The 26,416-nt window shown below is 36.1% G+C and overlaps 1 pseudogene; it reads left to right on the forward strand.

The window, feature by feature from the left end:
* The first annotated feature begins 3,448 nt into the window (after positions 1 to 3,448).
* On the forward strand, positions 3,449 to 4,055 carry LOC135446953 (NADH-ubiquinone oxidoreductase chain 2-like; annotated as a pseudogene).
* The last annotated feature ends 22,361 nt before the right edge of the window (positions 4,056 to 26,416 follow it).

A 26,416-nucleotide genomic window follows, 5' to 3' on the forward strand; every position in this document is an offset into this window, starting at 1 on the left:
GGGAGTTTCTAGCTAAGTGAGGAAAACAGGGCTGTCTTCTGATGCTTCGTAACTGTTTAATCTGAGTTTGGGCTGAACCTGCCTTTAGCCAATTACTTAAATTGATTTGGTAAATGGGCACTTTTCACAGAGAAATTAATAGATTACTGAAATCTACAATCAAAGCCTCTGCTGAACTAACTTGTCTAAAAAGGACTCTTTTAATATGAAGTTTTGCATCTTTTTTTTTTTCATTGCAAAATAAAGACAAAGCATCTTAAATACTTCTGACATAATTCTATAATTATATCATTTATGTCTTATAATTATGTCACATTTGTATAAAAACTAGCCATTTCTAACCAATTTATGATTTTTTTTCCCTATTAAATATTCTAGGATAATCCTTTCTTGCAAGTAGAAAAAAATCACTGAATTATTAGGGATGTAAGGGACCTCTGAAGAACACCCAGTCCAACCCCACAACCAAGGCAAGGTCACCTCAATCAGGAATGTGTCCAGGTTGGATTTGAACGTCTCTAGAGAGGGACAACTCCCTGGGCAGCCTGTTCCAGTGCCCTGACACCCCCAGGGTGTTCTTGTGTTTTAGTTTATGGCTGTTGCTCCTCACCCTGTGGCCATTGCCCTCGCTGGGCACCACTGAAAAGGGTTCCGAACCATTCTCTTGTCACCTGCTGTCCTGGCTCAGAGCAAATTTGGGAGAGAATCCCCAAAGGGTTTCCTCTAGGAAAGCAGATTCAATCAGGCCCTACCCCCAACCAGTCAGGGAGAAAATACCTCCTTGGAGAAAAATGGGAAAAACCTGTTTATTAAACAATAAAACCTAAACAATATTAAACAATAAAACCCCTTGCCGCTCCAAAAGCGATGACAAACTGAGAAAGTCCCTCCCCGGGTTGCAGCTCAGCTCACTCAGTCTCTGGTCAGTCCCTCAGTGCTGGCAATGTCGCAGGCCAGGCCCGGCCCGGTGGGCCTCAGGTGCAGCCGCCGGTGCTCCCCTGGGTGTTCAGGCCAGAGCAGGTTAAACAGCTCCAAAGAAAAAGGAAAAAACACAGTCCAGGGAACTTCTTTGCCTCAGCTAGCTAAACTAACTAAAAGCAAAGGAGAGCTCTGTCCCGCTGTCTGTCCATCCGCAGACAGCACAGCCCAGGAGCAGGAATGTGGAGGAGTGAGTGCAGTGTCTGAAAACAAACTGCTGCTTCTTCTCTGCCCCCTTCACTCTCTGGAACAAGGCTTAAAGGTGCAAAACTTATTATTCAGCATAAACAGAACAAGACAATTGGGGATAAAAGCATTATATAGTCAACCCAGGACACTTGGAAATATTCATATGGATTAGAGAGTTCCTCTCTGCCTTCTCTTGTCCAGATTAAACAGGTCCAGATTCTGCAGTCTTTCCTCATAAGAGAGCTACTACAGACCCCTCATCATGGGGATCCTCTCCTGTAGCTTCTTATATTTCTTGAACTGTGAATATCTGAATGGAATAGAAGTCACTGGATGTGGCCTCACCAGGGCTGAGTAGAGAGGCAGGATGTCTTGACCTGCTGGACACTGTCACAGACATCTTTTCATGAAAAATCCTTTCCTTAGGATTTTTCCTCCTGGGAAGCTGGGAGGCCTCAGAACAAAATGTAAACATTGATTATCTGCTGCTGTGGAATGCAACAGGAGCATCTGTGATTACCCCATGTTGCTTGTTTGTAATTAACGGCCAATCACAGCCCAGCTGGCTCAGACTCTGTCTGAGACAGAAGCTTTGTTATCATTCTTTGCTATTCTACTCTTAGCTTAGGTAGCCTTCTGACGAAATAGTTTCTTCTATTCTTTTAGTACAGTTTTAATGTAATATATATCATAAAATAATAAATCAAGCCTTCTGAAGCATAGAGTCAGATCCTCGTCTCTTCCTTCATCCAAAAACCCCTGTCAACACCATCACAGGACACACTCTTCCTGATACACCCCAGAATACTGATGGAACTGAGAGAGCAGTCATAATTGCTCTCATCTTACCAATTTTGCTCTTTTTTTTGTCCCCCTTTGTAGTGTCCAAACCATAAATCGATTCCTCTTATTCTGTAATGTAACTTGTAATCTTGATACAGAGGAGAAGCAAAATGTACCTTGCAAATCAATTGTCAGCCCAAGTGAAGTGGAAAGGCAGATCCCCAAAATGTGCTTGGGTCCTTGACCTGCTTTGATTGATAGATATGCATGACTGATGCAGTGACAGGCTCAGCAAGCCACGAAGCAGTTCTATTTAACAAGGGAATTGTCTGGGTCTGAGAGTGCTGCTCATGTGGGGTGTGTCTGTGAATAAATATTTTTCAAGTTTGTATGTTAGTGGTGCCTTTCCAGCTGAGCTGAGTCTCTTGCCAGGAGCAGAGCCTGATATGTGTGTGCTGAGCAGAATGTTGAAGGGGATGTCTCCTGGGTGTATGGAGGGCTCATGGAAATTCACTTGAACTCATAACCTGACATTTTACATATGTAAAAATAAACAAAAAATGCAGCCATGTTTGAAAGACAGTGCTGCGCTTATGTTTGCTAAAAAATGAGGTAGCTCCTACTCTCTCTATTACAATGAGTCTTTTTTTAGATTTTGGGTTTTTCAAGGAGTTTCATCAGGCTCCATTTTCTGTCCAAGAGGCTGGAGAAATTTAACTGGACACAGTTAGAGCATTGTGTTTGGAAAGAGTGGATTTCTCCCAGTAGTGGATCCTATAGCATTATCCTAGCTAATCCCCCCAAAATCCCTTTCCTCTTGTACATGCTGCATGGTGGTATTTCAGGCTTATCCTGTACCATTAAGGTGATTAGGGCACCTGCTTTTGAAAAGTAGTGTTCAGATGCTGCAGTAACCCAAGAGGAAAGAGTCAGTGAAACTGAGAGAAACCAAACCATTCCTTATCACAGCATTTAAAATATAGCAGTTGAGTTCTTAAAACATTTAAGATTTTAGATAGCTGTTGCACCGCAGCTATGAAATACTGCTCCTTGACTAAAGTGTGATAACCATGCGAGAACTCTGTTAAATTAATGTAGGGCTGGCAAGTTTTGTACAAGGGTATTTTTATCTTCTATAAGATATGTTAGCAGTGCTTGCTGTTGGTTATTATCTTCTGTCTTAGGGTAAATCTTTTAGACATGCCCTTATGATTTAGCTGAGGGGAGGTTTTACTGAAGTGCATTTTCATTTCAGTAAATTAATGCTTGCTCAGCTTAATTCTTTCTCTCCTTCATTGTATGTGTGCCATGTACTTAAGAGGCTAATAGTTTAATACCTCATATTTTACAGATATTTTGAGGATGTTTCTAAGTTGTTACCATTTGAAATACCTTAGTTATACTTAATATTAATGCTATTTGAATGAAAATATACAGGTAAGGGTAAGTTCATGACAGAGCGGTCATTGCAGCTCTTTTCTGAACGTTCTGAACCTCACTCTCACTAAACCTTACATTCTTAACTATCCTAGCTATCCTCTCAGCAGCCCTGGGAGGATGAATGGGTCTCAACCAAACACAAATCTGAAAAATTCTAGCCTTTTCTTCCATCTCCCGCCTAGGCTGAATAGCAATCACTATCATCTGCAACCCTAAACTCACCCTCCTCAACTTCTACCTGTACGCTGTAATAACTGCAACTGTTTTCCTCACCCTAAACACAATTAAAGTCTTAAAGCTATCTACCCTAATAACTTCATGGACCAAAATTCTGTCCCTAAACCCAACACTACTCCTAACCCTACTATCCCTAGCAGGCCTCCCCCCTCTAACAGGATTCCTACCCAAATGACTTATCATTCAAGAACTGACTAAACAAGACATAGCCCCAGCAGCTATACTTATCTCCCTCCTCTCGTTACTAAGCCTATTCTTCTACCTGCGCCTTGCATACTGCACAGCCATCACACTCCCCCCACACACCACAAACCACATGAAACAATGGCGCACTAACAAACCAACTAACATCACAATTGCCATATTAACCACTATATCCATCATACTCCTTCCCATCTCCCCTATAATCCTTACCGCTATCTAAGAAACTTAGGATTACCTAAACCGAAGGCCTTCAAAGCCTTAAACAAGAGTTAGACCCTCTTAGTTTCTGCTAAAGTCCGCAGGCCACTACCCTGCATCCCCTAAATGCAACTCAGGTGCTTTAATTAAGCTAGGACCTTTAATCTTCTAGACAGATGGGCCTCGATCCCACAACAATATAGTTAACAGCTATATGCCCTAACCAACAGGCTTCTGCCTAAGGCTCCGGTACATAATCAATGCACATCAATGAGCTTGCAACTCACTATGAACTTCACTACAGAGCCGATAAGAAGAGGAATCGAACCTCTGTAAAAAGGACTACAGCCTAACGCTTATTCACTCAGCCATCTTACCTGTGACCTTCATTAACCGATGACTATTCTCAACCAACCACAAAGGTATTGGGAGCCTATACCTAAAAGGTGAGGTTATGCAGAGTGACGTGACTGGGACGAGTTTTAGGATGGTGGATGGGAGGAGGCCAGTGGTGAGGGGAGAGCCTTGAAGTACTTCTGGGATTTAAAAGCTGAATGGTACTAGTCCTAGTTTTATTGCGATTGCTGAAGTGGGGATCAGGCAGGATGTTAGGTGGGTAAGTTGGGTGATGAATGTTTTCCCCAGGATCTGGATAAATATATTTTCTCCATGCTGACTGTGATTAGTGCCCTCATTGGTAGAAATTCCATCTGTAGCTCAAAATTCTGCACTAGCCAGCATCTCTGTGTGGAAATGTTGTGCTAATGTTGGCTGTCGTGTCTCTACCTTTTGCACCTCTTCCAATATTCTCAAATTTCTGATTACCTTCTGCTGTCTCCACAGCCTGTTTGGATTTTTCCTGGGCTACCTTTTACCCTGCTACTGCCTCTCAGACCTGCCTGTGCTTTGCTCACATATCACTTTATTTTCTCAGTATTGGCATCATTTGGAAACTCCAATGCTATCTACAGTTACAGTCTTACACTGGCCAATCTATCAGAATGAGGGATAAAGATTGCTTTAGAAAAGCTGTGACCTTTATAATGATAAATATGTAGTCCTATCACATAAATATAAAGCATCACAATAAATATAAAGCATTGTCCTAGTAGAACAATGCATGCTGTATGAAGAGTACTCTTATTCCTTGTCTGCCATTTCTATGTGTGCAGGACCTTTATTTAAGAATTAAATGGAAATAAACAGAAGTGTGAAGGCTGAATGAGACAGATTAATGCAATTTAAGATATGCAATTAAAACACCACAGACAGGAAATTTATTTCTATTAAAATAATTTTAGAAAGCGTTTTTCTATACTAAAGAGATAATTTGTATTTTTATGGCTTGATTAATACACTGTGATGAAATTCTAAAGCTGCAGAGCATTAATTGCCAGAGAACTAAGACTGAAGCCTAATATTTTAATTCTAATGGGTTCAGAGCATTTTAATGGTCTTCACTTCTGCATATTTCTGTGTGTTTTAAGCCACAGAAAAAATTGTTCAATATTAAGAAAGATAAATTGTTATAAATTTCATCAGATTCTGTGAATAGGGCACTGGACTGTGACTTAGAATGTCTGGAGTCCAATTTTTGCCCAATTTTACTATTCTCTAATATGATCTACACCAATTTCACACTCATTATATTAATTTTATTTTGAGTCTTTTCTGTAATTTCAGTGGGCTCCACAGTCGTTGTCCTGTCAACCAGTCTATAACATTTCAGCCACCTTGGGGTCCAGATCCTGGCATTATTTTAGAAATATGAGGAAAAAAAAAAGTAAAAATATGAATTTGTATATAAATATGATACTGATATCACTATGTACTCCTGATACTTCTCTTTTCTTTAGCCCCAAATTTTATGTCCTTAAAATTTACCCTATGCTGTTAAATATTTTGCAGACATCACTAGTAAGACGGAAATATCCTGCAGATGCAATTTTGGTTTTTGACAGTGCAATTTAAACTTTCTCTAAGATTCATGAAAAAAAAAAAAAAAGAATCACTGAACCATAAACATTAAATTTCCTGGAAGTTGGATACGTACCACAACATACTGTTCATGACTAAAAATGGCAATTTTATGCTGTGGAAAACCGGTCACCCCAATATTCCTAATGCTTTGTACTTTGAAGGTAACCCAATGATCAGATTGCAATTAATGTCTTTTCTGGGATCTATGCACTAAAGACAGAGGTGCTTCATAGTAAAGAAAACAGAATTCAAGTGTATGATGAAGGAATGGTGGGCTGAAATCTAATCAGGAACATTTTAATGGAGGATAGACAAGACTGTAACATTTTTTAATCCTGATTTTAAAAGCTAAGTAACGAAGCTGATTATATCTTCTTTTGTGCTCAAAGAAACATCACTTTGTGATCCCTTGCTTTTGAAATGAAGTATTGAAAAGGTTTCTAGTGCACTTAAAATACAGGAAACTTTACGAGCAGGAATTTGTTTATTTTTCTCCAGTATATATATGCGATGCAAAGTTATCAGTGTCCAGGTGGAATGATTGGAATTCATTCTCCTTTTGTGTGGTTTCAACCCAAATTTGTCAAATGGAACCTTTGTGGTATTATGGAATAGTGTAATGGTGTTTTCTTTTTACTTCATAAGTTTTATCTTCCTGCCTCAACCATCCCACTTGCAGCAAAAATTATCGGGGGGAAAAGATATGGGTTTTTTTAATGTTATTTTTCCTCTTAGTAAAAGTGGGATATGTTAAGGTTTGGGGGTGGTTTGGCAGGTTTTTTTGTTTTTTTTTTTTTTGGGAAAAGAAAAATAGCATTTTAAACAGACTACATGTCCCTGAGACGCCTTTATTAGTAGTAGTTTACTCTAAATTTGTAAACAGGAAGCTGCAGCAGCACCCATTTGTCTTTTTCTTTTAATAAATCAGTCTTTCCAAGCTTTGTTTTTACTGCTTAAAAGTGTGGAAGTGTTTAATGTTCACTTAAAACTTGCTTCAGGCAGTGTCTGAGTTTATCTGCTAATGTAAAGAACAACAGAGTATTTCAAACAAGCAGTGTTGCTGTAGTGCTCAATACAGAAATGTTTCAGCTACAAGTATCTCTATCTATATATCTTCAGTTTCCCCTGCAGCTTCCATTAGATAAGCAATGTCTGGGATGAATTTAGATGGAAAAATAATAATAATAAAAAAGTGTAGTTTATATTTTTGATCAAACCCAGTTATATTTGATCCTTAAAGGTTTAATTAACTATTGAAATTAAAAACAAATTGTGGTAAGATTTTCCCAACAGCCACTTGATGACATAAGTCTGTTCTTTGGCATTATTTGGAAATATTTTATAACTGAATTACTCTGAAATATTTTCCCTTCTCTTACTCCTCAAATTTTTACCAGAAAAAGAGCATTCAGGTTAATGAGAAATATTTCAATTGGTTAGCAGTCTCTTCTTAGCACAGATGTGCTCAAATTATGAAAATGGTTTACTAAGAGGGTTTATCTGGAGCTGCTATCAGTTTGATGAAGGCTGAACAGAATACAGCTTCAGGCATAAACACTCAATTACCTGAGCAGCCTTTTCCAACATTATTTTCAATTTGAGCTAGAAACCCTGTCCCTGTTAACTCATAACCCATCACCCAGTCTCTTTAGTTATACAGACCTGAGGGTAGAAACCAAATCTCTGCTGAAAGGTTAAAGAAAATACAAAAATATTCTTTTTGACTAGTATGTAGTCCAGGAAAATTTTCTCACTCTGCTGGGACTTCATTGCTATGAACATTTTGACCAAATTTATCAGGCTGATGGAGATTTGGTAAAGCTTTAGAGAGTACCATTAAATTCCATGTCTGTTGAAATTAAAATTACTTTCTTTTCTTGCACAGAAAGCGAATGCAAAGTTGATAATAAAAGTGCCTTCTAATAAAGAAGATTGCTTATGTCAAAAATGTGCACTTTAATCTGTCTGCCTTTGAGCTCATTAGGTTTTATCAAACTTGAATATGTTGGAAGCTGAGGAAAAAATGAATTTTAAAATGAAGCCTAACACTGAGATAATGTACAAAAAAAGGCAGCCAAGATGAATCTGTAAAAAAGTTGTGTATTCCAGAACCAAATAAAAAATGGCTTAAGGTTAGAAAATGATTTTAAGGAGAATGATTAAATGTCTAAGATAGTGAGATTTGAAATTAACTTCAGTGATTTCACATGATTGAAATCTGCTACCTCTGTTGTGCTTCCTCATAGGTTGGGGGACAGAATTGGAAGCAAAGGAAAGAATAAATCCAATCAGGAATAACTTCTTGGTGTGGCTGGGTTCACTTGCTGTTCTGGCTCATATCATGCACAAAGCCCCATCCAACCTGGCCTTGAACATTTCCAGGGATGAGAAAGCTGAAACTTCTCTTGGCACCAACCTCACAGGAAATAATTTATTCATAATATCTAATGTAAACCTACTCTCTTTGAATCCATTCCTTCTTGTCCTGTCACTACATGTCCCTACAAAGAGCTCCTCTCTGTCTTCCTTGGCCCCTGTTGTTTCTCAGATAAAGGAATAAGTAATGGATATTTTCCTTGATCTTCTAACAATTTTTGTGTGGTTTTTTTTCCTCAAAAAAAAACCCTCTGTGACTATTGCTGCTGCATCCCACTTCCCCCAAAAAAGGTTTTGAAGAAAAATTATATTTGAAGAAAAATTATATTGTTTAAACTTGTTTTACTTAGGAACTAAACAATGACAGGAACAGATATAAGAAACCTGACTTCTTTGCCCATTATGCCATGAAGAATATAAAGTTTCATCTATTAAAATTGAAATAATATATGATTGTTGTCCCCATCTCTCTCCAAGGCAGAAAGTATTGATATCTGTGTATGTACACATAGTATACATTCTAAAACAAAGCAAAAACCCTTGTCCAGAATCTTCTTAGAAAATAAAAGAGGTAGGAAAAAAATTGCATAAAGCAAGGATGAGTTCAGACTTATTTTGAAGTTTATTCTCCTTCATGAGTTGTAAAATACTTTTGCATAGGTTGAGCATACACACACAAAATAACGAGTAGGTTTTTTTATGAAACTTTTGATTGCCCAAGCAAAGACAATGTGAATGGGAGACTTAAAGCCATATTTCATTTGGTGGCAGAATTCACTCATGTTTTAGAACACTATCACTTGTGTTAAAAATCAATATTTTACATCTTCAGTATTGCAGAAGGTGGGAAATTTCTCTTAATTTCAGAACATCATTTGCTGAGTTTAGGTTTGTGCTGGATGCCACTGTTCTTGGAAACTGGTTTTCATGTTGCACTCATGTTCACCTTATGGGTATCTTGTTTTTTATCCCAGATGGTTTAACAACATTTCTTTAAATGGGCAATCATCTAAGTGTGTTACAGGAGACTTTGTGAAACAGACTTTTAAAATTTCATTTTAAAAACCTCATAAATCTGTGGTATAAGAGATGTAAAGTCCCACAATTGTGTCATTTATTCACAGTGGAATATATATTTTAATTCACCTGTGAGAGCTGAAATGTAGCCAAAACATGCAGTGGAAAATGTCTGTGGATTGGCAGAGTGGGAATGAAGAGATCCATGAGATAATAAGACCCTGAAGGAGCTTTTGACAGAGAGAAAGAGGCATATGACAATTAAGAACCATACACTTCGCGTTCCAAAAAGGCTTGGATATCATCTGTAACATGCTTCATATTTCTCTGAGAAGCCACTTGATTCTATGCTTTGTCTATTTATTGTTATGGTAATTAATATTTATACACAGCATGGGTAAAACAAGCAATCTTTTTTTGATTCTTCTGATATGGGATTGATTTCCCCCTAAAATGGAATTGAAGCAATAAAGGGAAAATCTTATATTTCTGGCAGGTCTGCTAAATCCTCAGAATGCTATAGATGTGTATGACCTGGATAAAAATAGTAAGTGTATATATAGTTTTTATCACTTAAGTCCTTTGAGCATCTCCCAGAGATAAGAAACATTTGTCACATTTTTGAAGGGGTTTTCATTGACAAAGGCTTCAATCATGCAGAAAGCTGTTTTCAGATTTCCATAAAACAAAGAGGACACCATTTACATGATAAATTGCTCCCAGACAACAATCTTAGCTGACTACCCAAGTGCTACCCTGTGATTCTGTTATCACTGATTTGTCCTTCAGTTTTCAGCAGAATGAAAATGAAGGACTTGCAACTAATTGTGCCATGAAAACAGAGCTAATTTGTTTATACTAGAAAAGGGAAAAAGCAACAAAAAAAAAAAACCAAAAAGCAGATTCTAAGCCATTAGGGTGGAGTGTAAATCATATAATATGCAACAACAAAGCATTATTAATGGCTGTACTGCTATACAAAGAGTATGAGAGTGATATTTGGTACTAAAATTACTTCTTGAAAGGTCTAATGCATTTTTTAAAAGCATGAAGCCATGTATTTCTAAATGTCACTGAAAATTACGTGTCTTCCAACAAAAGCTATGAATCTCTGTTATTCTTTATCAGTGCTGATCAAGAGGAGGAAATAAATTTTATATATATAAAAATATATCCTGGACTCCTGTTATTACCAGATTTTATTGCCATGAAGACATCTAGTTTCTGATTTTTTTTGTTTTCAGTTATTTTTAGTTTCTGATTTATTTTTTAGTTTTAATCTATCAAAATGCAAAGAAGAAGGGAATGAATACTTTAACAATTGTCACACTGGACTACTAATCTGCTCTGAGTACTCTGTTTTATCTATTCCCACCCAGACTGACAGTTCAGAATATAACATTTCTTACCAAAGGACAAAACCTGACCTCAACAGAGAGTTCAAGAATTCTCTTCTTTAAGATGTCCTTTTTTTTTTTTTTCTTTTTTTTTTTTTTCCAAAACCCTTTTGGAATAAGATTAAAGGAGGTGTGACACCAATGTAGATACTTTTAGCTATTTTGGTCTCTGTGAAATATATTCCTTGTAAGCAAATATCATCACTAATGCTATCTGTGCCTTTTGTTGTGTGATTATCTGCTCTTGTACTTTCATCTTCCACATTTTTATTTTTCAGACCACTTCTTGTTGTGATTTTTATGTTAAAAAAGCCCAAACCATTTCCTGCATTCTTAACTACCACAGTTTTTGTCTTTTGCACTTTCTGTTATTGTAACATTAGGACAATAGGTTTGAAGATGAGGAAATACTGCTTTTAACTTTGAGGTGATCAGTGTAATTAAGGTCTGTATAGTCTTGGTTTAAAATTAGATTTGGATTTGGTTGCTGACTAAAATATTTTGAAACAGATTGATGTTGTATTCCTGTCTGAAAAAAAATAAAAAAGGTAGAAAAGGAATATAATGGAAGTGGGAGAACTAAAATAACAAAAAAAAAAAAAGATGTAATTTTATAACTTTGAAATCCAAATAACTGTTTTCAAGTCATCTGCTAATATTCCAGTCTATCTCACCATGCAACTGATACAACTTAACAGTCCTCAGGAATACAGACCTTGAGAAATAGTACTTGCAAGAGAAGCAGGATGAAGCCATAATTGATATTTTACTCTTTTTCTATATTGAAGATTATTTTGTGATTGTTTTTCTATCAAATTTGCCAAAGCTAAGAAGACAATAGTCCCTTTAGACTTTTAAATGAAACAAACACAAATCCAAATAGAAATATAAGAAGGGTAGAGATTCAGGATTGGTTATTTAATGTCAGCACTTCTATAGAGATATGAACATGGACTTTGAATTGCATTAATTAGCAGCAAAACTGCCCCATTCATTTGCTGAAATTATTCCATCACTTTAGATTACGGGATTAGGAGAGGTGTATTCCCTTACTCTGTGACTGTTATTTTTTTTTTCATGTTTTTTGGGGGGGAGGTGTTGGTTTATCTTGGTTTGGTTTGAGTTTTTTGAGGGGGAGTGGGGCACAAAGGCATGGAAACAAGACCCCACTTCCTTCTGCTTCCTCTTACCATTATGACAATTTCAAAGGAGAGGAAACATTTTAGAAGTCAGGAGAAATTCTCACTAAGTGACCAATAGGACTGCAGTTTGATTGTGTGCTTGACCAGGGCTGTGACGAGAGTTGAACACTTCCAGAATCTGGAATTTCTTTTCTTTCTTTCTTTTCTTTCTCTTTTCCTTGTAGGAGCTAGGGGACTGGAAAAAAATTCTACTCTGATGTTTCCAAATTTATTGTCATGATTTTATTTAGGCTCTTTTACTTAATTTTCTTTCTTATTTCAATTTGGTGACACCACATTACTAATGCTTTTTTATTATTTAAAGGATCATGCTCCATTTTCCTTTGCTATCACTCCTTATGCTGCTGTCCTACATACCAACACGATGGTGAGGCCATCAGATTTGCTCCCCATTACAAAACACAAGGAATTAGAAAACTGAAATTCTTGATCATAGTTCTGCCATATATAAGAAGTTTTTTGTGTGTGAAAATTTCTGGCATACTTTAGTCAGATCTATGTGGAAATTGATACCTAGCATTGAAAGTAAGAATATGCTGCAGTATAGGTGTAAAATAAGGAGGTTTGGGAGATTAAAAGAATTAAGAGAAAGCAGAGACTTCTAAGGAAATAGAATCCTCATGTTGTACCGATTTTTGTCATTTGCCAGTAATCTGGGCTGGTGATTCTCAGAATGTCCTCTGTAGAGCACTTCTGTGGAGTCTGAGGAGCTATTTTCCTCAAAATTGTACAGTAGTGATGAAAAATTGAAATACAGGGTCAACCCACTCTGCAAGGAAATTTGATTTGAGTCTGTTTCAAGGAGTATTGCCACTGTTCCCTTATATTTTGCTGGTTTATGGACATAAAATGAAGTTCACCTCTTGTTCTTCAATATTTTTGTGCATTGAGGACAGCTGAGTTTAGTATGCTATTGGTACTAAAAATTGGAAGGGAAAGACAAAATACAGCAAGCTAAATAGCAAAATTGTCTGGGATAATATAATTTATCTTTCTAAATAATATGTACATGACACAATCAGGTGAGTAGAAATATTAGTAAATTAAATAATCTGTTTTCTTACTGGGGCATAGGAAACAGAATAAACACATGATTTCTCCTCAGAACAATGAGAAAAAGAGGTTCAGCTCTCATGTTATTCTCCATCATATTGTGGTGACAGCATTTCTCATGTAACTCATGCAGGATGTTGCTTTGCAAAATATCCATATATTTATGCATATAAATTACTGAATAGCAGCTGCTATATGGGAAGGAGAGAGAGGAAATCTCCTTGACTATAAAAAGAGATTTCCTTGCTATGCAAATAAAAAACCAGCTGAAATGCATCGTAGAAGTCAAATAGGATTATGATCTTAGTGCAAAGACAGTTTCCTTTCAGGTGAATTAAATCAGATGGTGAGGCACTCGATTATAGAAAAGAATGAATTGTACTGCAGCCTAAGATATATAGGATACCAAAAAGAAAAAACATTATGACAATGGAAGATGATAAGAAACCTCCTTAAGAGAAACTTTGAAAATATTTATTTTGTGGAAAAGAAATTGGATGACTAGAGGGGAAATGTTTAAATATTGAAAGAATGAATGCAGCAGCCATAGCTATCAAATGTTTCAATTAACCAGTTTTTCAGATGTGACAAAATTTCATTCTCTATGTTAGGCTAGAAAGTTTTCATAGTAGGCTTTTTAATGTATATTACATATTCTTTGACTTGTGTCATCTTAATTGCACATTTCCCTGTTTTCTCTTTTGTTTCTACACTGTTCTTCCATACCAATACTCATATTGGAAAAGAATGCTTAACTTTCTTATTTACTCTGAAATTAGAGAAAAAATTCCTCTCTTTAATTTTCACAATATGTGTAAAATTTGCATTGATTCTGAAAAATATGGTGAGACAACACCTATTTTTGTTTCCTTGTAACATAGAATCAAGAGATGGCACTGTTTAGATTAAAACAAACACGAGGAAAAAATAAAAACCTGAAACCTCAAAGGCAGTTTATTTCAGTTGCTGAGAATGGGGCCCCCCAACCTCACTGCCAGCAGTGGCAGTTCCAGTAATGAAAGTAGGATTTGCTGTAACCTGTTTTCAGGCATTCTCCACTCCTACATCTCAACAGCCTCTCAGTAAGATTTTTAGAAACCAATGCTCTAGTCTTCAGTAAAATAAATATTTTTCTTAAGTCTATAAGTTTTTCAGAGCAGGATCTTTTTTCCTCAAATAATCTAGTTTGTCATTACTTTCCCTTCATTAGCAGCTACTCATTTTGCAATTTGAGCAGGTTGTCATCTCATGTATCAAATGCTTCTGTCCTTCCATCTATTCTTTGTTTAATTGACAAATTAATTGTACAAATTAGTTAATTTAATTTCTACAAATTTTTGTAGCTATTTTTTACTGGTGTAGTGGTTTAACCCCAATTGGTAACTAAGAGCCACACAGTTATTTTCTCACTCATCCCTGGTGAGAGGATAGGACAGAAAGGATAGAATAGGAACAGGAACAGGATAGGATAGGTTAGGAAGGATTAGATTAAGTAAATTTATGGGTTGAGATAAGGACAGCTTAATAATTGTAATAACATAATATGATAATAAATATTAATGAAAAGAGAATAAAAAAAAAAGAGAGATAAAAAAACCTAAAACAAGTGGTTTAAAGGAAATCAGTACCTTCCACTGGTAGTAAACTGTTGCTGAAGCAATTTCCAAGCAAAAGTTGGCTAACTGTCCTAACACCCCTATCTTCTCTTCTATTGCCAAACATAATTTCACAGAGAATTTTCCATGGGGCTTTTTGGTACCCCCATGCACCAACATATACATTTCTGTATCTCTTTTACATGCAATGCTGTAAGATAGATACAGCTTCATGTACATTTTTGTAACATCCAAAATTCCTTTAAAATGCATTCTCTGCCCTTCTCTGGCAAAGGTCTAAGTGATTTGTTTTGTCTCCCTCATAAGCAGTGTGAAATAATTGTCAGTTTTCTCTGGCACATAAGCAGAACACACCTGCCATTCAAGTACAATTTAAAATAAAAAACCTGAAAACTCGTTCTCCTAAACTTTTCCAGTGTTAGAAAAGTGGAAGCACAAAAGAATTCAAAGCAAAGGAAATAAGGAAAGGACAAATGACATAAGGCCTTGTCTGAGTTAAATGATGAGTTTCAGCTATGGTCTGGAGGTGATTTTCTTCACTCATTACCACTCTAACCAGCTGCACAGATGGCCTCTGAAATCTACATAAAGGCAAGAGCTCAAAGGTTAGGAAATAATGAAAAGATGATGCCTACAGTCAAGTGAAATTATAGCTTCTCCCTATTGAGGGAAATGCATACAATCAGAAATCCAGAAATTACGAGATGTTTAAATAACTGTTTTAAGTGACACTAAAGGGCAGAAAATTAGAGAAGATCACATGAAGGTTATAGAAAATTATGTCTATTAGCATCACTCGTGGCTACAGCACTAAGTAAGCTGTTCTTATTAAACAGTTTGTTCTAAAAGTCCTTCCTCTGTGAAATTAAATGCAACGTTTCCCTTCATCTCCTTACTCCTTGCATCCCATCTCTCCACTGCAAATAGGGAATGCAGCTGGTCACACTTCCAATCTCCCTTCCTTTCTTCTACCTGGGTGACAGCGGTAGCCCTCTGGGATTTTTTGAAATGTGGCTGGTGAGAAAGATATTTTGCTGTTTACAATGACTAGCAGTGCTTGCAAGCACACAGAGAGCTTAATTAGTTTTTCTTTATCTCTGTTTCAGCGTGTCCCAAAGTCTCTCAGTGCTGAAATACACACTCCCTCACACACACACCGAGGAGAGGGAAGCACATTGAGAAAGAGCTCATTTTGAGCATCACCTTATGGTTGTAGCAGCTCTGTTGGCTCTGCTTGGAGCAGTGAGAAATGTTTGGCAGCTCTGTTGCACGATTTTCTATGTGCTCATCAGTTTGATCCAAATGGGTGAACAGCTGGGATCTCACCATCTTGAAGACAATTGCTGCTGGAGTTCATTTCTCTGGCAGACGTTCTGCTGCAATCTTGCTGAAAGGTGCTTTGCTATTTCCCTTTCTCTCCCTTTTGCCTAATGAAAAGAATATTGAAATGCAACCAAAGGGTCTTTATTATCTCTGGTTAATTCATTTTGCAGTGAAGAGCATACTATTTAATTTCCAACATTTCAGGGAAGGCATGACAAATAAGTTTTTCTGGATGTATTTTAATGTGGCTTTTTTTTCAATTGAAGATAAAAATAAATCTTTTTTCTTATTTAAAAAATACTCAAACTATAACAGTAAACTTCAGTAATTATATGCAGAAGGCCCACATATGGTCCCATTGAGATAATACCTATTTGTATTGAGAAAGGATGACAGAAATCTTGATTTTCCCAAAAGGAAGAAAGTTAAGGTAATAGGGCAAAGATTCGTGAAGTATTCCTGGTTGGTTGTTTTGTATTTTTGTGGAAATTTTGTGGGTTTTTTTTCCTTTGTTTGGTTGATTTCATGTTTTAAGGCCATAAAGTGCTTTAAATGATAAGGTTTCTCCCACCTCTCCCCCAAAAACATGAAGTGATGGTGTTGCTGATTGAAAGACATGCATCTCCCTGCCACCAAGTAGATCCAAATATTTAAATGAAATTTCTTATCTCATCTTCTTTTTTTTTTTTTTTTTTGCCATATGTTTGATTGCAGGCAACAAATGATTTTATTTTCATTTTTTTAAAATTCTTTTTCTCCCCGAGAAATGTATTGTAAGACTTTATCTTCTGTAACAGAGCACTTAATGCATTAAAGTCATTGAAATGACTACATACCACTCAAGGAGGAACCTTAACTGTTCAGGTATCCCAGTTCTTCACAGAGGCAGGAAATTATCTTTTTTTTAGTTATCGTGGCAGAGAAGACTGAGGTAAAGCAGGTAAAGTGAATCATCTGTGTTCATACAGTTAGAAAATACTTGACCCAATTTTACTTTTAGAAGTAATAGACAGATGTTAATTTTCTGGATGACTGCTGGTTATTTGCAGTCAGCTGATCTGATTAACCTTAATATTTCACATTATAACCTCTCTGTGTAGGTATCTCTAGAGGAAAAGGAACTCGTTCTCTACATCTAATGACAAAATAGAATAAGAAGCACAATGGATTCTTGGTCTAATTTGCTTTGCTTGATGTAAGACTTAATTCCTGATGACAAAACATCATCTTTACTGCGTGCCTCTTTGGACAACAGTTTATATATTCTGAATATATTCTGAATAAGGATTTTGTTATGGCTGCAACCTCTGTTGTATTCCCCTGAGTAAAGCACAAAGGCTGTCATGCCTCTTCAGCCTCCTCAGGCCTGTGGTGGGGCCACTGGTGGTTTTCAAAACAGGCCTTGATTTAGGAGAAGCTTGTGGCTCACGAGTTTGCAGGCAGCAGGAAACTGAGGAATTTCTTTCTCTCCTCCTACTAATTGTTAGGTCTCTGACATTGACATAGATTCAAAATCATTCCATCTGAATGAAGGCAATATCTAAGGTGCCTTAGAACTAGAAGAGAGAGGCAGTGTGTTAAGGCTGAGCAGGGATGGGTCAATAAATTGGTAGTGGAGATCTACCTGAACACCTTGGGTGATGTATAAGGAGGGCAAATCAACATGGAAAAGAAATATCCCTGGAAAAATAATTTAATTGGGGACAAAGGGTCACATCATAAGCTGCTGCTGAAATAGGCTGTATGCATACTGATGATTTTGTGGTTATTTTTCAAGGTTTTTGTTTTTTCCATTTCTTTTCATTATAAACTTGTTAGTTCTGTGAGAAAAAATTATTCCGTTTGGAGTATGTAAAGAACATTTAAGTCTCTTCTTTTCCCAAAAAGATTTGTTTGATCGCTTTTAGGAGAAGGAACTAAATAGTTGAACCTAGTCTTTCTTTGCTCAGAATAAAAAACGCTGGCAGAGGGATTGTGTGTGCATTCTCAGTCCATCTAGGAATAACCTTTTCAATTAATAATTTTCTTCGCACAGCCTGTTCTCTGATAGACCAATCCAGAATATAACTCTCTGGAAGTGTTAGCTTTCCAAGAGAAACCAACAATAAATCTCTACAAGCTGCTTAGAGCCAATTCTTATTTCTATACAGGAAAATGATGAGTATAGAAAATTTCTACTTCCAGATGCTTCTATCTCTCTTATCATTCCTTTAAAATAAATAAAATAAAAGGATTGTTCTTATTCATGTGTTCAATTTTTTATTTTCAGCATAGCTATATTTTTGGTGATTAGAAAAGAGAGGTTTTATCAGTGTTGTGTTTTTTAATTTTTTTGCTTGATGAGTTGGATTTAGTTTATTTTTTTTTTTTTTAAGAAAAGCTCTACGTTAAAAGCCTTAGATTAAATAAGAGCTGATTAACTGGATTTAATGTTGTTCAAATGTTACTGTGGTCCAATTAGACACCTAGTGGAACTATGGGTGCCTTTATTTGTAAAATCTAAATATCCCAGTGATAAAAGGTACGACATTCTTTTTTAGGCTTTGAGCAGAAATCCTCTTCAAGTTTAGCTTTTTAGGTAGAAGAGGTCACACTTTCCTGTCAATGGAATGGATCATGTGCCAAATTAACTTTGCTAACTTCTCCTAAAGAAAATTAGGGAGAGATCTCCTAAACTGATTTGCAACAGCCCTATATGTATAAGACTGATAGTCATAAGTGTAAACCACTTTAAATAAATCAAATACAAATATTGCAAAAATTGACAAACAATATGGAAGGTTATTTGAATGAAAATCTAGTTTTAGCAAGGAGATGTCACAGTATTTTTGGGTAAGTTCAAAAGACAAACTTAGAGAAGTTAGATAAGTTTCTTTCCCTCTTTGGAGCAAGAAGCCTGCAAGCTCAATCTTTTTTTGGACATGTAACAACCCTAGAAGAAAGATATATTTAAAGTAGTGTTCCTGTTAGAAGCGGGATTTGTCCTGTAGATATTCTGCCTAATTGACCAGACATTGAAAAAACTGAAATGGGATAGAAAAAGCTTGATATCACTTGTTTCACAAAGGGACTTTCCTATCCAGTGTGTGTGATGCTGCAAATCAAGGTCAGGTCTTCCACCACTTCCACCACAAGTTCCTCTAAATTAAATGCCCAATATTGTTTGTCCCTATATGACTTACTTTCCATTGGTTTTGGTAAGAACAATAATTTTGTCTTCATTAAAGATTGTTTGGAATGACTCCTTTTTTATCTATTCCTAGTACAAAACAAAATCTGTTGTATTTGCTGGGTCCCCCATGGCAGGAAGGAATGATGAACCTGACTCCATGTTCTCAGAAGGCTGATTTATTATTTTATTACATAAAAGAATACTAATACTATACTAAAAAATACAGAAAGGATACTCACGAAAGGCTAAAAATATAATAATGAAAACTCCTGACTCTTTTCAGAGTCTTGACACAGCTTGGCCCTGATTGGCCAAAGAGTTAAAACAATTCACATGAAACCAATCAAACAGCCACCTGTTGGTAAACAATCTCCAAATACATTCCAAAGGAGCAAAGCAGAGGAGAAGCCAATCAGATAATTATTGTTTTCCTTTTTCTCTGAGGCTTCACAGCTTCCCAGGAGAAAAATCCTGGGAGAAGGGATTTTTCCAGATAATATGACTGCCACACAAAATCCTAAAATATGCTATGACCATTCCAAGAACTTAGGAAAGGTTCTAAAAAATAACATAAGATGGATGAAAGTGAGAAAAAGGACAAGCTTAAATCCTTTCCTAGGAAAAGTCTGTGTTGAAACGTCATTGTAGTAGTGGCAGCTCCTGTGTTACAAGGTGACAAGATGCCATCCATGACTGTGAAGAAACATTCAGAGCTGCTTCAGACTTCTACAGTTTGTCACATTTCTGGCAACCATAATGTTCTGCTGTCAAGTATTTCTAGTTTTATAATAGTGATTTTTGGTCCAGGAGTAAAAATGTATACACATAACTTTCAGTTCTCTAACTTAAATAAAGCATGAGAGGAAAAAGAAACCCTAGTTCACCAATATACGATGAGTTTTTATTGCACAGCCTTTTATTTTAATGTTAAATAATGGGAGGTAGAGGGCCTTTTCAAAAGCAAGAGCGTTGCAAATACATTTCATACAAGGGAATGTATTTTTAATGAAAACTAGAAATGTGGTTTGAAGTTTACAAGCAGGGAAAAAAAAAAAAAAAAGAAGATTAAACTGGCAGAGTTGTAATATTTGAGGTTGTATCTGCATCCGACATGTGATGAAATGATGTCCAGTTAGGAGAACCTGCTGCTGTCTGCAGGTTTGGATGAATAAATCGTGTTTATAGCATGATTATTCTGTTGTGAAATTAAATTCAAAATTTGACTGTGTTGCGTATGTTGCATTAAGTCAGCCAAATATTTCTGTAACTTCTACCCTGAGAAACCAGCCCAAAAAGAGTTTTAGTTGAGCCAGAACCTTGAAACAGGCAGTGTGGTATAAGAAAAAACACTTGCTTCAAATAGTTAAACCAAAACCAGGACAGCAAGTGTTTTCTGAATTCATTAATGGCTAGCAGTCAACTGGCAATTGGTGAACTATAAGTTCAGGATCCATAACTGCAATAAAGTAGTACTTGCAAAATGTTAATGAAACCTAAAATTTCTATTTACTGGCCTACAACAAAGTCTGAAGAAATGGCTATTCTCTGTGTACAGTGACACATATTCACTTACCCCTCCCAGCACCCACCTCAGCATTGGAGAAACCTTGGGAAAGAGGGATAAAGATCTATGGACAGTGGATCAGATTCTCTTTTTTTTTAAATTAAATCTGGATTTAGAGTGGGATAACATATTTTTCTACCCTTTTAGGATCATGCCTAGCTTGAAAATAACACTGGGAATAAACTAATTTGGTGTATTTACAATCATATTTCCAGGTTTTTTGATTTAGGAAGCAATGCAGGTGTGGTATGGACACTGCTTCCTCTGTGCTTGGACACACACAAACACAATAACTTTGTGGAAGCAAATAGCTCAAAAAATTGACTGTTGCAATGTCAAGTCAGCTTGCTACAAAAGAGTTTGGAATCATTTGCTTCAACCTGCAGGAGACTAATTCCTTGAAAACAATTTACAGCACATCGACAGACTGCATATATGACATTTTTCAGAAATACAGGTGACAAGCAGTGGCAGCTGATCTCCACATGATTATAAGCTGTTCTCAAAGGTCTGAATGTTCAAGACTGTTCTTGCTGTGCAAATATCTCTATGAGATTGAGAGAATCAGTGTCTATTTCTAGCAAGGACGTTGGGTATAATTTTGCCTGAGGTTGATTTGCCCAGCTCATTTGGAGTTGAGTTTTTCCCCATCCAGGTGTACAAGGAAGGCAGTGGATAACACTTCTGTAATAAAATTAAATACAGGTTGAGTAATGCTTCTCCCAACTCATATATGCATGGTTTTCACTAAAGGCTTTATAACAAGATGTTTCTCTGTATTGTCATTGGGCTGACACTGAAGTTGTGGTTGTTGTCAGCATGATATTTTATGAAAAATCCTTTTGCCACGATTTTTCTCCTGAGAAGCCTCAGAAAAGAAATGTAAACAATAATTATCTGATTGCTTGGAATGTGGATTGGAGGTTGCTTACCAACAGATCCATCTTTGATTGGTTCCATGTGAATTGTTTTTACTTAATGACCAATCCCAGTCCAGCTGTGTTGGACTCGCTGAGTCAGTCATGGGTTTTATTATTCATTCTTTTCCAGCCTTCTGATGTCTCCTTTCTCTTCCTTTAGTATAGTTTTAGTATATCACTTGTAGAATAGAATAGAATAGAATAGAATAGAATAGAATAGAATAGAATAGAATAGAATAGAATAGAATAACAAATCAGCCTTCTGAGAACCTGGAGTCAAATCCTCATCTCTCACCTCGTCCTGGGGACCCTCACAACACCACAACAGTTGGTGACCACAGTTATAGAGATGTCTCAGATATCTGTCCATTTATTTCCCTTACTCTGCTTGGGATATATCCATTAAATAAGTGTGATTACAGCTAATTAACATGGTTTTACCTGGTAACTTCCTACTGTCAGGCTGGCTTCAATACCAGTTTCATTATTTCTAGCCACTTTTGAGCCATTTATTTATCCGAGTTGAATCAGTTTAATTTAATCCCATAGTGCTCCCTCTCACTCCTTGCTTCTGCCTCATTCAATGCTTTTACCAGCTGACACTTTTTGTGAACTCACTTTAGCTAGAGCACAAAATTTGGACTGTTAGCCACATGAATTACTACTGGCTGCCATTAATTTTCCATATGTTCTAGATGATTTAACATGTCCTGGATGGTTTCTTAAAAAAGCCAGGGTTTCCTTTGGTTTAGATATAAATTCTCCGACTTCCTGACACCCAAGCCTCATCGCTGTGTTGTAGAGCTGTAGCAGTGCTGGAGCAAAAATCCCATGCTGACTCTGATTTCCATGCTGGTATCTTTGAGATAAAGTGCATCCCATCAGATGATACAGGTATTGACAGATATTTGTAGGAATGAAGGGGAATGTGTGCGGCTAAACCTGCCGTAAGGAAGCGTGACAAGCTAATGGTGGAAAGAAAACACGTATAATTTTTAAGAGATCTTGCGTTTAATTCCCTGTAGCCCTCAGAAAACTGAAGAAATTGTGTAGGCTCGGGGTAGAGCAGCTGCTGTGCACGGTGCCTCAGCACTTATGTGAATGCTTTATGTGGAACCTGAAGCTCATAAAACACAAGATATTTTCCAATTTTTCTAGCAGCAGCAACTCCTTAACCATCTTTAAAGATAATTCCTCTTTTGAGTTTTTATTGATCACTCATTTTCAAGAAAGTGGTAACTTTCAGTCAACCTCTAGGGGTCAAAGTGTTCTCGTTTCCTGTATTAAAGCATCTCTTCTCTTAAGCCTTTTTAATTAAGTCATTCTTACAGAGAGTCCTGAGAGTTAATCCCTTCTTGAAGACTGGGTAGCTTTGATTGTCCAGAATAGCTGAAAGAAATTATTGTCCAACAATATTAAAAGACTCCTTATCAAATTCTGAAAGATAACTAATTAATCACAGAAATAAAACTAAAATCTCTAAGTTTAAACTCTTCTCTTAACTGAGTTAGTGTATTGAAGTGTGTCAAGTGACCTTACTGTAACTGTCTATAAAATCCTTTCTTTTTATAAAGTAGAGGAGTATTGAACTCATCTCTGATCAAAAGACATGGGATCCTGCTAAATCTTTGAAGGGAATATATATTAATCTTTGTATTGAAAAATGAATGTGAAGAACCAGTACTTTCCCTGTAAATATATACACATTTATGTATAATGTACATGAATGTATAGACTAAATTTATGCTTTACCTTTAGACTTGGAAAAAACTGTTTTTTATTGTTAACTAATCTTTTTCTAAAGAAATGGGAGGCAGTCTGCTTGTATGACTTCACAGTTCTGATAAGATCATAAGCACCACTGACTCTGAAACTGGGAAAATGGATTAAATTGGAATATAGATTAAATGGCTGACTGCAATTTTATTTCAGCTGCATTTAAACCCTGCACCGGTCAAATAGGTCAAACAGAAGCCTGAATAAGCTTTTGCTGTGATCTAAGGAGTTGTGTGTCACATAACACATGCCTTGGAGCTTGGCAAATATTTTGCTTCACCTAGTCTGAGGAAACAATTTGACATTCTGCTTCAGAACCCAGTACTTACTGTCTTTTACATATTTTTTTTTTTTTTTTTTTTTTTTTACATATTTTATCTTGTCTCAGAAGCAACTAAAAGCTTTCCAGTGTAGGTAAAACTGAATTTTTGTCATTCTACATATGCAGGGCCAAAACTTGTCTTTTACTTCTATAGTAGGAGGAGCAGAAGTTTGATTCAGCTGTTCTTAATTCTGTCTTTTTGCTTCCCATCCATCCAGCATCAGTACCAGTTTCTAGAAGGAGTTTGCCCCTATTAAAACTTTGGAATATGAAGTAATGTAAAAGTCATGTACACAGAATTATCTTGAAATGTGAGATTGTCTTATGCATAATAGAAAATACATCCTCAATTTAAAGCATCATTCATCCTAATAACAAAGAATTCAATAGTTAAGGTGTAGAATAAATCTGCAAATCGTTTTTCTGAAGATTCTTCTGCTAATTATGGTTTAAATGAGTTAGCTGTGGAAGAAAGAGTTAAATGGTCATCAGAATCTGAAAGCTAGTGAACAAAAAATGTGCTGATGCTTCTTAGATTACAACATTTGAAAGTATACAGATGTGTTTTCAGGCCTGAAACGGTACTGCAATTGTAGCTGTCACAGGTCCACTCAAATGAAACCTGTACAGGTCAATTAATTTAATGTTTTTCAAGTATATGAGGAAAAACAGTGCATCTATGCTTCCTGAAAATGAAGAATTTCAAATCTGGGTTTTGCATGAGTAATCAAGGATGTCTAGATGTGACACATAAGGCAGGTTAAGTAAAACAAAACAAAATTGTAAAGCAGAGGTTTCATACTCCTCCAGCTATGCACATTGTTATTATAAAAGACTGCATTTTAAATGGGATTTAGTCTTATGTGTCATACCTTTGTTGCCATATTCATTCATTTGAAGCCATATTTTACTCTAATTAAGAAGGCAGAATCTATTCTGAAATGTAAATTGACGTGGCAAGGAATAGCTGTGAGTGGCTTCCAGCAATCACCCAGTCCATCCATCTGCCTCTGGAGAAAATCACATGCAGACAAAATCTGCTTTATGTAACAAGTTGTTCATTACACATCCTTGGAAAGAACTCTTCAACCATCTCCTAGATAACTTTTAGCATTTTTCATCCTTTGCTCCCCATGTTTTACTTGTATTTCCCACCCTCCTATTTAAAAAGCATGTTTTCACCTGAACATGGAGATCCACATTTCCTAATCTCTATGTAAAAAAGAAAGGTATAGGGCTTGGAGGAAAATAGAAGAATATATTGCTTAATCAAATAAACAAAAGCAGACAGGAGCACTAAATAGATGTGTAAAATGTAGGTATTATGAAAAAGGAGAGCAAGCTCAAATAATTAAAAGGTATTTCTTAAAAAGATTGCACAGCTCTATTATGGGTTTACACCAATATATTAATTATCTACTATTTTACTTTATGATAGTGATGAAATTGTATGTCATTATTTCAGTTGAGGTTTGAAGCATTTTGTAATATTATCCTGAAGGTACGTTTAAGGGTTTGGTTGTGTTTGGGGTTTGGGGACTTTTTATGGATTTTTGTTGGTTTTTCTTTTGGTTTGGTTTGGGTTCTTTTGGACTTTTTTGGGGGGGGGAGGGGTTGTTTTTTTGTTTTCCATTTTTTCTTTTTTTGTGTTTTGTTGAGGGGTTTTTGTTTGGTTGGTTGATTTTTGGTTTTTGTTTTGTTTTGTTGGTCTTCGTGGTGCTTTCATGGTCTTCGGGGTTCTTTGGTTTGTTCAGTTGTTTAGGGATATGGATCTTTGGTTTCTATTATTATAATTCTTTTTTTCCCTTTAAATCTTGTGTGATAATATTGTCATTTTGAAAAATCTATGGCACTTTTTGAGTTTTAGGATGCACAAAAAGAACCCACAGATTTTTAACATGTGATTGGTGAGTATCAAGGAAAAGTTTAAGTCTTTATCCACAGTTGTGTCACACTGGAGGCAAATAGCAATCTATACTTTCTATTTTAACATATAGACTGCAGATAAAGTAGATATTTTATCTGTATGCAAATTACATTTGACTTTATGAATATAGTCCTGTTATAACATATTATTATCTGAATTGTGCCATTAAGCATGCAGCGTTTTTCAACATCAATTTAAACAGAACTAAATGTGTCCTCTTGAACACAGTAATTGCATCCTAGCATCCCTTTTTATTTAAAATAATTCATTTTACAGACAATAATATAGTTTATCTTCTAATATAAATTCCTTGGGGCACAGATAATGCATTATTCTCTATTTGGAAGACAGGCACATCATGGGAACTACAAGAAATGAAGGATAGTAATTACATTCCTTAAGGGTAGAGGGAGAAGCTTAGTTTAAATTTTAGGGGAGATATAAATGAACATTCTGCATAGAATGAATTTCAAGCCAGATGAGCTTTGTCTATACATTTAAAAAGAAAAGAAGCATTAAAAAGAATTAAAGTTTCAGGCTGGTTTTGGAAAAAAAATACCTTGAAAATATGCTGAATGTTGGGTTTGAATGTATTTTCTGTCAGATAAAATGAATTGTTATTATTCCATACTATTCCAGAATTAAAAGTAGCTGATCTTTTGTCTTAAAAGAAAAATGCAGTAAAGACTTAATTTTTTCATCAGCTGAACATAAAAATGAGTCAAGGAAACAAAGAAACCCT

This window comes from Zonotrichia leucophrys, chromosome 4 (assembly GCF_028769735.1).
Source record: "Zonotrichia leucophrys gambelii isolate GWCS_2022_RI chromosome 4, RI_Zleu_2.0, whole genome shotgun sequence".
In the NCBI taxonomy this organism is placed as follows: domain Eukaryota; kingdom Metazoa; phylum Chordata; class Aves; order Passeriformes; family Passerellidae; genus Zonotrichia; species Zonotrichia leucophrys.